Source organism: Drosophila mauritiana, chromosome X, assembly GCF_004382145.1.
Source record: "Drosophila mauritiana strain mau12 chromosome X, ASM438214v1, whole genome shotgun sequence".
In the NCBI taxonomy this organism is placed as follows: Eukaryota; Metazoa; Arthropoda; class Insecta; order Diptera; family Drosophilidae; genus Drosophila; species Drosophila mauritiana.
In genome coordinates, this window is record NC_046672.1 from 18,748,701 (window position 1) to 18,760,730 (window position 12,030).

The 12,030-nt window shown below is 38.7% G+C and overlaps 1 protein-coding gene across 1 annotated transcript in view; it reads left to right on the forward strand.

Moving 5' to 3' along the window:
- Window positions 1-5,889: 5,889 nt before the first annotated feature.
- Window positions 5,890-12,030, forward strand: part of LOC117148026 (midnolin homolog) — a 90,512-nt gene continuing 84,371 nt past the window's right edge. The window contains exon 1 of the mRNA XM_033315196.1: window positions 5,890-6,559. The gene's annotated coding sequence lies outside the window, so the exon portion shown is untranslated. The remainder of the gene's footprint in view (window positions 6,560-12,030) is intronic.

Here is a 12,030-nt window from a genome sequence, read left to right on the forward strand (position 1 = left end):
CCCAAAGCAATTTGCATTTCGTTTGGAACAATTGACAAATGATTCATAGGCTCGGAATCGGAATCGAAATCGAGGCACCGATCGATAAGCGTTTCAACGGGTTGGACAGCTTCAGTCATCTGGACTCCCCCTCCTTAACTGACCCCGCCCCCGCCCCCGCCACCAATCCCGCCCCCCTTTCCCGTGAAGCGAGACACCGAGTGCCCTTGAAAATGGCAAAAACACATGCTCCATGGAGCTGCAGCCATCCATCGATCCATGCTCTTTTGTGGCCAGTCGCCAGTCCATTTGAAGTTGAAGTTGATGTGGATGTGAATGTGGAGTGAGCTGGAGTGAAGTGAAGTGAAGTGAGTGGCACACAAAAGATGCCTGGCAAAATGAGCAAACGGCAATGGCACAGTGGGCTCATTAAGCAGGAACTCCGATTGCGCAACTATCTATGGTCGTTCGAAATAAAAAAATGATCATTTTTAGAAGGCATAAGGTCTAAGAACTGCTGCTACAAAGTTCTATATCGATTCTTGGAACAGTTTTTGAAATATTTACAATTTAGGATTGGAAATAGGTGAGTAAATGGGATAATATTTTTTTATTTTCTTTAATAGGCAATAAATAACTACTTAGCGTTTCATAATTTCCTCCAGCTTTGCCATTTGAATACATAATTTTCCGGACTAATTACGTGATAATATTCGAGAGCATCTACAAAAATTGTAGGCACTGTGCCACTTCGCAACATTCAACACTGCACAAGCATCATGTAGCAGCAGCGAGTGGAAACCACAAAACGGCAATTACGTTGCCACATTGCCATTGAGGCGACGTATCCGTTCGGCCGGGCGCAGAACAAATACAATCATAAATAATATGATTATGATACCACATACTGCATGTAAGCCCCCCAGCCCCTCGAATTTTCCCCTGCGCATGCGCAACCTGCATTCTAAAGAGGAGACCCCGAAGATCCAACAAAGTCGCGCAATCGTTTGACAAACAAAACAAAAAAAAACTGACAAAAAGCAAGAAATCGTATTAAGAACGCCCCTTGCGTTGCTGCACGTTCTTTTTAGCCGGTCTCTGTCCAAGAAACTATGCCACATAAAGTCACATATTCCAACTATATGCCGCACAAACCATCTATACTCGTACGGCATAAAAGCCGACATAAAAAAATGAGAAAATAAGGCACGTTTCGTAGGGACGAAATTTGAAATACACTTGATCAGTGGGTCACTTCAGCTTTTAACCATATTCCACCTTTAAAAGGGGGTATAAGTTATGAAATGGTCATATAGTTCACCTCATATACTTTTGGTTTAATCTTACAAACTTGGATGTACAATGTAGCAACGTTATTCAGCAATAAAATACATATAACTAACTGATAACGGGTAAAAGTATAGCATAGTATACAAACCATTAAGGAATTTAATCTATTAATTACTAGATTATCACGAATTTTGTTAATATTCTAGCCCATTAAATGGTCATATATTGGTAATCCATGTTAGAAACCGAAGATCTTATTTTGCAATTTAGTCATCACAGGCTGTTGGGATAATCACAGGTCATATGGAACTGGCTTTGGTGAGGGTATGGAAATGTTATTTCATTATCGTGCCATGACAATCAGTCAGCACAACTTGAAGTCAGCTTTGGGCCGACTTTGCCGCTCGTCGCTCGTTGTTCGCTGTTCGCTATTCGTTGTTCGCTGTTCGTTTTTCGTTGTTCCATCGTTCGACGATCGTTGTTGGTTGTTCGTCACGTTGTTCCTGGGTGTTAGCTATGCTGTTCAACATGATCGGGCCAGGCCAAGAGCCATGAGTAATATTTGTTCAACATAGGCCGCAGCAGCAGCAGCGGCAGCGGCAGCAGCAACGCCCTTTTTTGTCGGCCCGCCCCCGCCCATTTTGGCCAAGTTAACTGAAAGCAAAACAAAACCCAAACCAAAAAACCGAAACAGAAACCGAAAACGAACCGGACCAAGAGGTACAATGAAGTTGAGCCGCGAATGAGACCCATTAGCAAAGTCAAGCGCCGCTTCGAATTCAACTGTCGCGTATTTCGAATACCCTGTAAAAGCATTACATTAAATAAATCAAATCTATGTAAACACCAAAAACATATCTAAGTGAAGACATAAACAAGATATTTCAGCTAATTTTTAAAAATGATTATTAATCTTCTTTTAAAGCAGCCTGAATTTTCTTGTGTAGTTTTCGTTTTGTTGAAAAAAAAAAAAACGCCGAAGTTTGGGGAAACTAATTGCGGACATATTCAAACGTACATATCTCTGGGTTGGTTGCAGAGAAATCGATTTAGTTGCTAAAGAAACTCGAACTGTTAATACATATTGCATTTTATAAAACTAAAATTAATTAAAATAATTAAAAATAAGCTATAAATGGTAAAAGAATTGTATCCAAAATCATTATCGAATAGCAAATTACTTTACCTTGCGATATGAAATGAATGTCTTTAAATATTTTCAAAAATCTTTGAAAAATGCCTATTTTTCATTAGTTGGTGATGGTGGTTTTTGTGATTAGGGTATCGATAAATCGCCAATGACAACTCTGCGTCGCTTGTGGAGCCCGCACTTTTTTTTCGATTTGTGGAGTGGGAAGGGGGGGGGAGTGCTTTGGAGCGCAGCTGCTGGCATTGTTGTTGCTGTGGCATTTTTCAAATTTGCGCATTTGTCTGCGCTTTGCATAATTTTCGTCTTATTTATTTTGCGGTTTTTTCATTTTGTTTATTTTTGCTGGCCGCTTGTCTCCTTCTTATTTTGGGTCATATTTTTTCGTGGTGCGCAGCAAATTTGCGCCGAGTGCCATAGTGTTTTGTGTGGCGGCTTCTAAGTGGCCACCAATGAAAAAGAAAAGAAAAGCGAAACAACGGCGGGCGCAGTCAATAGGAAAACAAAACCGCAGAACAATAAATGAGACTCGAGTGATACGATGAAATACCAGCCAGCAGAAACAGTAAAGTTCAGAGTTCGGCCTCCAAATGGGGCTTTAATGGTCACCCAAAATAATGGTGGGTGACGAGGGGGTGGGGGGCGTGGGTTGGGCTAAGTTGCCTGTTGCATATATAGAAACATATATATCTGCCAATTGTCCAATTGTGCAGTTCAAATTATTGCAATTTCTCAATTCGATTGGTGGAATAATTGGGACTTTGTTCATTGTTCGGCATTGAAATGGTTAAAACGAAACTTTAAGTCGCTGTTAATCATTTTAGCCCAAATTTATCATAATTTATTTATTTATATTATATTCACGAATATTTTAATCAAATTTAAAGAAATATTACAACAGCAGAAACAAAGTTTTGGTCAAGGGTTAAAAGCCCACTCAATTAAATCAAATATATGTATCATGGGCACTTTGTTCAACTACACTTTCTGCTAAGCTTAGCTTAAATTTGATTCTATTTTGGCCCGAATTATGCCGCATAACGAAATATGATATGTGAGGGACCCCAATTCAAAGTGCCATTAGTCACCACATTTAAACTGCATAATTAGGTACGACTGTGCTACTACCGTTTAATTATACGTTAAATATTACGCTTCGTTGCGTTTTTTTGTGGCTGACTTTAGTGAACTTTTTACATTTCAGACAACATTTTACAATAACAAATAATATAATATTAGGTTTTTGATTTTTTTAAGCTATTTTAGATATGATTCAACTTAAGAATTTCAACTTAAGCTCTTCTATTTATTTAAATAGAAGCGGAAAAGTAGATGTAATTTCTTGGCTTGCTGATAAAGTTTGGCTTTAAACTTAGAAGAAGAATCATCTTTTTTTTAGTAACGATTAAAGTGCGTAGCATGTATTTAAAAGTCCCTTATTTTTAGAAGACGTCTTTCATGACTGTGCCATCTCGCTCTGTCGCTGCCCCGTTTGCCGCCCTTTTCTCGCTTCTCGCCGCATCCGCTGATTGCTTCCCACCCATTTACCATTTTTGGGGTGACTCGAGCAGAAGTCAATTCACCTACAAAAGTTCGCGGACCCGCAACATTTGACCCCGTGTTGCTGTCTTCCTCGCTCCTGCCTGCTCGCTGCCAGGCCTCGCCATCGCCGTCCTTTTCGCACCTTTTCGTGTAACAGTAATCCAGTTGCAGGCTTTTGAGCTTTTGTTGCAACACGCTTTTGTGGCACGTTCGTTGCCTGAGTCTTTTGTTTGCCACGCAGATTTATGTCATTCCTTTTGGTTTTCATTTCGCACGGCCAGCGCAACGGGGTGAGGGGGGCTTGCCAGAGACTTCAACTGACCGAAACTGCTGGCTTACAGTGCGCTCTGGCTAAGTTGACCGGACTTGGTACAATTAATTTTTTGAAATACCATTTTCCTTTAAATGCCACTTTTTAAATGTTAATTGTTACTTATATTTCCGTTTAAAAACGAAGTTCTAAAAATGATTTTTACAATGCTAATATGGGGAAGTGTGTTTTCGAAATTAAAGAATTGTGTTCAAGGATTTTTAAGGTAGTAAATTAAATGTATTAATATGTACATATATTATTTGTATTAAGTGCAGCTTATAAATTTACTTTAGTTTAAAAGGAAATAAGTTTCGATTACTTTAAGTTTCAACTGGTTCAACTTATCGAGGTCGATCTGTATTTCTGTGGTCGCTGCCTTGCGCCTTTTGCTATTTTTTCTTGCCTTGCATTTTGCTGCTGTTTCTGTTTCTGCTTCTGTTGTTGTTGTTGCTGGTGCTGCTTTAGTTTTATTTCTTCTCGTTTTTGTGCATTCCTTGGGCGAACGAGCCTCAACCGGTTCTGTTTGCCATTTTAGTTGCATTTGGCCGAGAGAGAAGAGGAAGGAAAATTGTTGTCAGGTTGGTTTGCTCTTTGGCAAAATGCAAAAGATAGCCAGAGCGAGACGGCGAATGCTGGGTGCGACTGAGACGGCAGAGACCTGGGAACTCTTCTCCTTTTTCCCACTTTTGTTTTGTTTTGGTAGCGATTTGCAGTGCTCTCCTGCATCCTGTTGAACCGGTTACCCGTCCACTCCTGCCCACAAAAAATAAAGCCACAAAACTGACACAAGTCGGAATTCTATAGCGTTTTTTTTCAGACTTTGGGTTACCCATTAACCGGATTAAAGTTGTAGGATTATCTATTTGAGGGATAACAAAATATTATGCATTTTATTCCGCAATAGGCTTTTCCTAGCCATATATGTACAAATATTTTAAGGAGGGCTTGCTTGCCTTAAACTCGTACTCATTTTTTGGAAATTTGAAATTATTTAAAGTATTGCACATAATTTTTATAACAACTGGTATAAGCATTCAAAGCACATATAAAATATACAATGTATGCTACATCTATAAATTTTAGAACGAAACTCCTTTTAATAATTCAAATATTTTTTTTAATTATTGCACATACCCTGGCTGTAAACATTAATGGGATGCAGCAGCAGCTTGTTTTTCGTGTTTTCCGTTCAGTTTCGTTCAGTTTATTTCGACTTTATTCGACTTTTCCCTTAAAACTTCTTTACTTTTCCTCTATGTGCTTCGAACACGGTCCACACTGGCAGTTCGAACGCGCAACTTTGATCTTTTAAAGTACAAATAGTAACATTAGTAAATATTATTTAAGAAATTAAGGAATGATTTCAAGAATTTACAAATTAACTTTATATATTTAAAAAAAATGGACTAATAAAATGCGGTAAACACGCTTAAAAACGAAATGCTAGGAGATTTCGTTACCAAGATTATTTTTGGACCTTGAGTTCGAATCGAGCCCGAACCTGCCCGATTCGAACATGAACCCGTTCGGCTCGAACCAACGAGTTCGACGCGAACGGCGACGTCGCACGCAACACGCTCGACACGAAAAGTGAAGTTGCCGTACAAATGGTGTTTCGCTCGCGATTCAAATCGAATTTGGACTTCGCAGGGGACGTTTCCACAGGCGTTCGTCGGAGAAAACACGGGAAAACACGGGATAAACTCGGGAAGGAATTTACCATTTCGGAACTCGGCTTTTCGGCCTTTCGTTGCGCGCGTGCTTGTCTGTGTGTGTCTCGATATTATTGTTGCTGCGCTGCGTCGGTGTGTGTGTGCATTTGAGCCACGGAGAAATTGTTAACAAATACAAAAAAGTAAAAGAAAACGAAAAAAGAATAAACCGGTTCCTTATTTTCTGCTTCAGCTTCTTCTTCTCCTCGTCGCCTGCAATTGCCTTTTCGTCATTCGTAATAACCAAAATCGAATTCGTTTCGCCAGCGCAATTTTAATTTCTTTTCGGTTTTTGACCACCCGTTCTTCGGTGCGAAAGTAACAACAACCAAAAGAAGGCATAAACTATATGTAGCATTGCAAAATTAACCAAATTTTTTTTACTGTGCCCCAAAACGAATACGAAAAATTCCAACGAATCAGTGAGTGCAAGAAATCAAGGAGATAAAGTTGCGAATTAAAATCCAGTGCCAAAAAGTGAGAGAAATACGAGAAACAAAACAAAAGTTGCAAATTTACCGAAAAATTTAAACAGCAGAACACACACACACACGGACACAAAAAGGAGGAAGAAAGGTGAGCACAAGAAGCGCAGAAGGAGAATACGGTAAAATTGAAATTGTTGTTGCACCATTCACTTGCATTTTGCGCGAGAGAGAACGAGACGGGAGATCGTCTCTCTTTCGAGAGGATCTGCGGATCAGATCCTCTCCCTCTCTCTTTGGCCTCCTCTTTATTATGCATTTCGCATTACAATATCGGTGCCTCTTTTGTGGTTTCTTCCTAACAAAACCCTACATCTTTCGTTCATGCTGTCCCTCTCGCACCTCGTACTTGCAGCGTTGAAAATTCTTCGGTTTTAAAGACCCAACTTTGAAAAGTCGATTCAGAAAAGGCTAACTATTCAAATCTTAGATTTTACGTAAGCATAAGTGTTATAAATTTATATAATTTGACCTTTAAGGAATATTAGTTATTACTTTAAAGTTTTCTATTAGCTTTAGACATTTCTTAAAGAAAGTTCATTATACAAAAAAACACTTGTGTTTCGGGCTATTTAGTCGTGTTCTTTAGTTTAAAAAGCATTAGTGGTGTATTCCATCTACAACTTATTAAAATGAATGTGAGACTCCAAATTAAAACAACGATAAATACCGAAAGCCAATCTACAGTTTTTGGTTTTATTTAAATGTTTAAAAAGCCATTTTCGCTCCCATAAAATTCGATTTAGTCAACTTGGACCGTGGTTTTGGTTTTAGTTTCTAGCGCGCCAAGTGCATGACATTTTAATGGCCTTAGGGTAGGGAGGGGTGGGGTGGGCGGTTGAATGGGGGACCATTGGGGAAAACAGGGGTAGTGGCAGGGGACGTGAGAGGGGAGGATGGCGACATTGTTAAGTGCCATGCAATGTGTTTTCTGGGGGCTAATGAGCGGCAGCCAATTCGAGTGCCAATTAAGTGGAATCTAAATAAAAATTTAAATTTTTGCGGTCTATTTTAGCTGCAGATCAATAAGTCCCCGGAGAAACTAAGCCCAAAATTCCAAGGGACTGGCAAATAGACCTAAAAATAATGCCATTAAAAATTAACAGAGACGAGAGAAAATACAATTCAAATAGTTATTGTGTTTTAGCTAAAATTAAAAGTTTCTGTCTTAAAAAAAAAAAACAACCATTGGTCAAACAACTAGTTATTGATACTTTGTTGTTCAGATACATTACGTCACTTTTGAAGCAATCCCTCAAGTTGATTTCAAGTAACAGATGCATTTTCCCAAATTAAGATAGAAACTGCACTTCTTCCACGAAATAATGTGAAAGAAAGAAGCACAAAGAATTGTGGCAGCGAAAAGCAAAGTTGAAAAATTGTACACGACATTTTTTAGATGCCCGAATAAATCAGGCAAAGCACAAAAAGCAAGTTAACATCGCCATTAACTGTAATAGGGAATTAAAAGAGGGCCAAGAATTATGTGAACCTAGCCAGGCTATAAAAACAAAAGGGGAATCCGCATCAGAAACGGAATAAAAGAAGAACCATATGTGGCAAACGAGCCAAATGAAGTTGGGATGCTGAATGGATGGATAGTTGAGAACAGGGAAATCGAAGCAGAGATATGGGACAGATAGTAGCGCTTGGAGATCGGGGATTAAAGAGCGAGATTAAAGCATTTGTGGTATGAATTCGATGAGTTTTGGCCCGCTTACAGCGAATTTTTGAGATATTAATTAAGTTTCGGAAGTATCTTCAGCTCGCTTTTGCCTTTAAATTGCCGTGGGCCTCAGCTGAAGTTTCTTGTTTCTTGTTTCTTTCTCGTTTATTGTTTATTGTTATTTGAATTTTTTTATTCGTTGCCTTATGATTTTGTGCTGCTTTTCTTAAGCTTTTTTGTTGTTTGTTTGTTTATTTGCTTGGTGTGGTGCGGTGTCTTCCGTTTAAGGTTATATTTATTCAACTTTTATTGCAGTCGCCGCGTGCGACAAATGAAAATAAACGGAAAATAGAGACGAAAACGCTAGGAAAAGTAAAATAAATTGAAATAAAGAAATGTTGCTGCTCTCTTGGATTTCACTTTTCAGCTACTTTGAAGCACATTTGATTTTCTTTCACCAGCAGGAAAATCAAAATATAAGCTATGGCCTACGCACTGGATATTGGTAATGAAAGACTTTCAATTATCCGATAAATCGAAAATCGGAATATTATATTCTTACATTTCCGTAGACTTCATTCAGCAATCATTGTTTCCATGTCCTTTGCTATTTTGCCCATATTTTTCTAGGTTTTTAGTTTCTTGGCAGTAATGGGCTTTGTGGCTTTCCCAAGACGGCTTTTATTTATTCTTGGCCATCGGAGAACTGCTTACACTAAATAAAAACTTGTTCCCTTCTATTTATTTAGTTTCTTTCCTGCCGTTCGTAGTTTCCCTAGAAGTTGCCGTTTTAATTGAGCGAAAAAAAGGCTCAACTCTTTGAAGATATTAAATTTCCAAATGATTTTTCAATCTGTGCACAGATCTGGGGAAAAGTGTCTTTTCCGTGGGTGGGTGAGGGGGGTGAACGCCGGCCGCCCATGGTAACTTGACTTTGATTGCTTTCGGCTGATAAACGTCTGAACAAAAAAAAAAAAAAAAATTCTGACTAACCGGACAAACACCCTCCCCTCGCTCCCCTACCCCGCTTTAGAATTTCCCTCCACCCTTTTGATAATCGACAAATTGCTTTGTGTTTTGTGTGTGTGGCAAAGTTTTTCTCTGCGCGCTTCGCTGGAGAAAAGCGGAGAAAAAAAAAAGTGGAAAACAGTTTTGTCATGCTCCTGCTCATATGACAATTGTCTGCCCATTTCCATTCTTATATTTTCCAATTTCTTTCTTTATTTTTTTTCGCTCATTCACGGTCAACCACTTGACCTGGCCAACAATTTCCACTCCTTCGACCACGTTGATGACTTCATGTCAGCAAGTTTGCAACGTTTTGGATGCCTGAATTGCCGGGGCCAGCAGCAAATGTCAGTCGGAATTATCTTTCGAAGAAATAATTTTTAATTTTGATATGACATGCGGACAGAGAAGTCTTTTTCCCTTGACTGCGTGTGAATTCTCAAAGTTTCCCCAAAATGCTCTGCTCTTTGGACGGGAAAATGCAGGGAGTAAAATGCTTGATAAACTGGGAACGCATTCAAAATAGGGTCTTTAAATGGTTTTTGGAATGAGCTTCTTAAAATGAAGTTATGTTAGTTAAACACAAAGCAAGGATTAACAGATTCTCTTTCAATTGTCATAGATTTAGCTGAGTTCAACAAATGCAAGTATTTTAATTAGATTTCTAAACAATCTGCCAGTGAATCTATAAAATAATGAATTCATTTCAATTAAATGTACAATAAGCAATTAAAGTGAGGCCATAGAAAGAAGCTTTGCGCAACTCGGTTCAATCAAATGGAATCAAATCAAAGTTCTTTCATCTTGCCTTATCATTTGATTTCTTTGCATTGCCCGCTTGTTTCCATATTAAACGTTTTTTTTGTCACAAAGCGATTTTAAATTTATGCTGCTCGCATTAAAATGCAAAAAAATCACATCAAAACCCATATCGATTTGTCCAAATGGTAAATGTTAATGAGCAGGGAGCTGCGTGATTTTTCGCCCGACTTAATGTCATTCCATGTGATATCTCAGAAAAAATATAAGAATGAAATAAAGAACAGCAGCGGAAAAGGGCAGCGAACAAAAAGCAAAAGAACTTGGCCCTGGCCAAAAAGACAAGAGAAATTCGGCAATTCGGAGCGTTTAATCATTTAAAAAGCATCTTTGTAAGCGAATCCCCATACCAGCGACTTCCTCAGGAATAAAGTAAAAAGTGCCTTACGTTCTTCTGGACTTTGCTCTCAGGGCTTATACTCTATAAGTCGGGATTATACAATTTTTAGGCCGTTTGTTAGCCAAGCGAAATTTTTTAATTCTGTAGGGTTTTACCTGTGTTCCTCTCCGAAACTATAAATAATTTCTTATAAAGTGTGCAATCATTTCATAGTCGTCATACTGTTGGTATGTATTAGCTTAGATTTAAGTTGAAAGATACTTAAGCATGGCTTTCAAATTGTTCAAAATGTTCGTAAGTTTCATAACACACGTCTGAGCTGTCAGCTAGATTCAATCTGCAAGCGTGCTCATTTATTCGGTTTCCGAAATGTTTTTCCTGTTTTTTTTCTACATATATTTGTCCTGTGAAACAGTCAAAAGTTGTCGTTGTTGTATAAGAAAGTCACAGTTGGCAAGATTCCGCGTCTCTGGACGCCCCTTCACCAACGCGCCCCCCCTTGGTCACGCATTGAACTAAAGATTGAGGTCACCAAAAAAAAAAAAATAAAAAGAGCCAAAAGATTTCGGGCGGGAATGTGGAAGGAAATGCGTGGCAAGTAGGCGCGTGGCGCCTCGGTCACAGTATCAGTTCTGCCCCACCCCCGCATCTGTGACCCCCTATCCAACCCCGCCCCCGGAATTCCCCGTCCCTCGATTGGCCTTGCCTTGCCGGCGGGCACAAGTTACAATAACTTTTGCCACAGTTTAAGTTGCCGCCGCCGTGCCATTTCGTATCTTTTCTTTCGGTTTTCTCTTTTTTTCTTTTTTTCTTCTTTTAATTTTTTTTTTTTTTGCGTATTTTGCTTTTTTCTTATTTGTTTTTTTTGGAGCGACAAGGGGCGAGGAGGCGTGTCAGTGTCATTGCTACTCGAATGCATTTTAATCCGATTGAGTATCTCACGCCGTATTCGGCCGAGTTTTCCAGTTGGGAACTTACTGCACTGGGTATCAAAAAGTCTTCTGAGTATAAAAGATAACAAATAAATTAAATAAATTCACTGAATGAAATTCAATTGAGAAAAATATCATAACTCTAGTATCATTGATACTATTGGGATTTATAAAATTAGACCTTTTCATTGATTATTGAAACTATGCATTTAAATAAATGTATCTTTTACTCATATACCATTCAATGCTGTAGATGGGTACCAGATAGTTCGTTTAGCTGCGTTCTTATTTTCACTTAATTTTTTTCGCAATGAATACTACTTTTCTGCCAAGACTAGCAAAAGTTTGATCTTCTTTTTTGGCTGGCGCATTCAACTTTATTTAGTAAATCGGCTTTTTTATTTGCTTTTCGATAGAACAAAAGAAAATTGAACTTGAAGCAAGTTTGCAACGGTTGGCCCAAGAAAGGTTTAGCCTGGGGTCATGGTTCAGGAATGAAAAGGCTTTGGGCCCACCAAAAAAAAAAAAAAGGCATGAAAGGCTGGCTATACAAAAAATGGTATTAAAGGGCCAGCAAAAAGTGGTATCCTCTTGTCGTGTATAAATCTCGGCTTGTGGTCGTCTGCTGACTCAGAAAGTTGTTAGTTTTGAATAGAATTAAAATTCTAGGCCGTAGCCAAACTGGATTCTTCTTCACAAAAAGTGTTAATTTCTGAAGTTTTAAAGTGAAGAAGAAAAAAATATGATAAATATTCATGGGCGCGTGAATCATTTGGCAAACGAGATTGGCTGTCAAA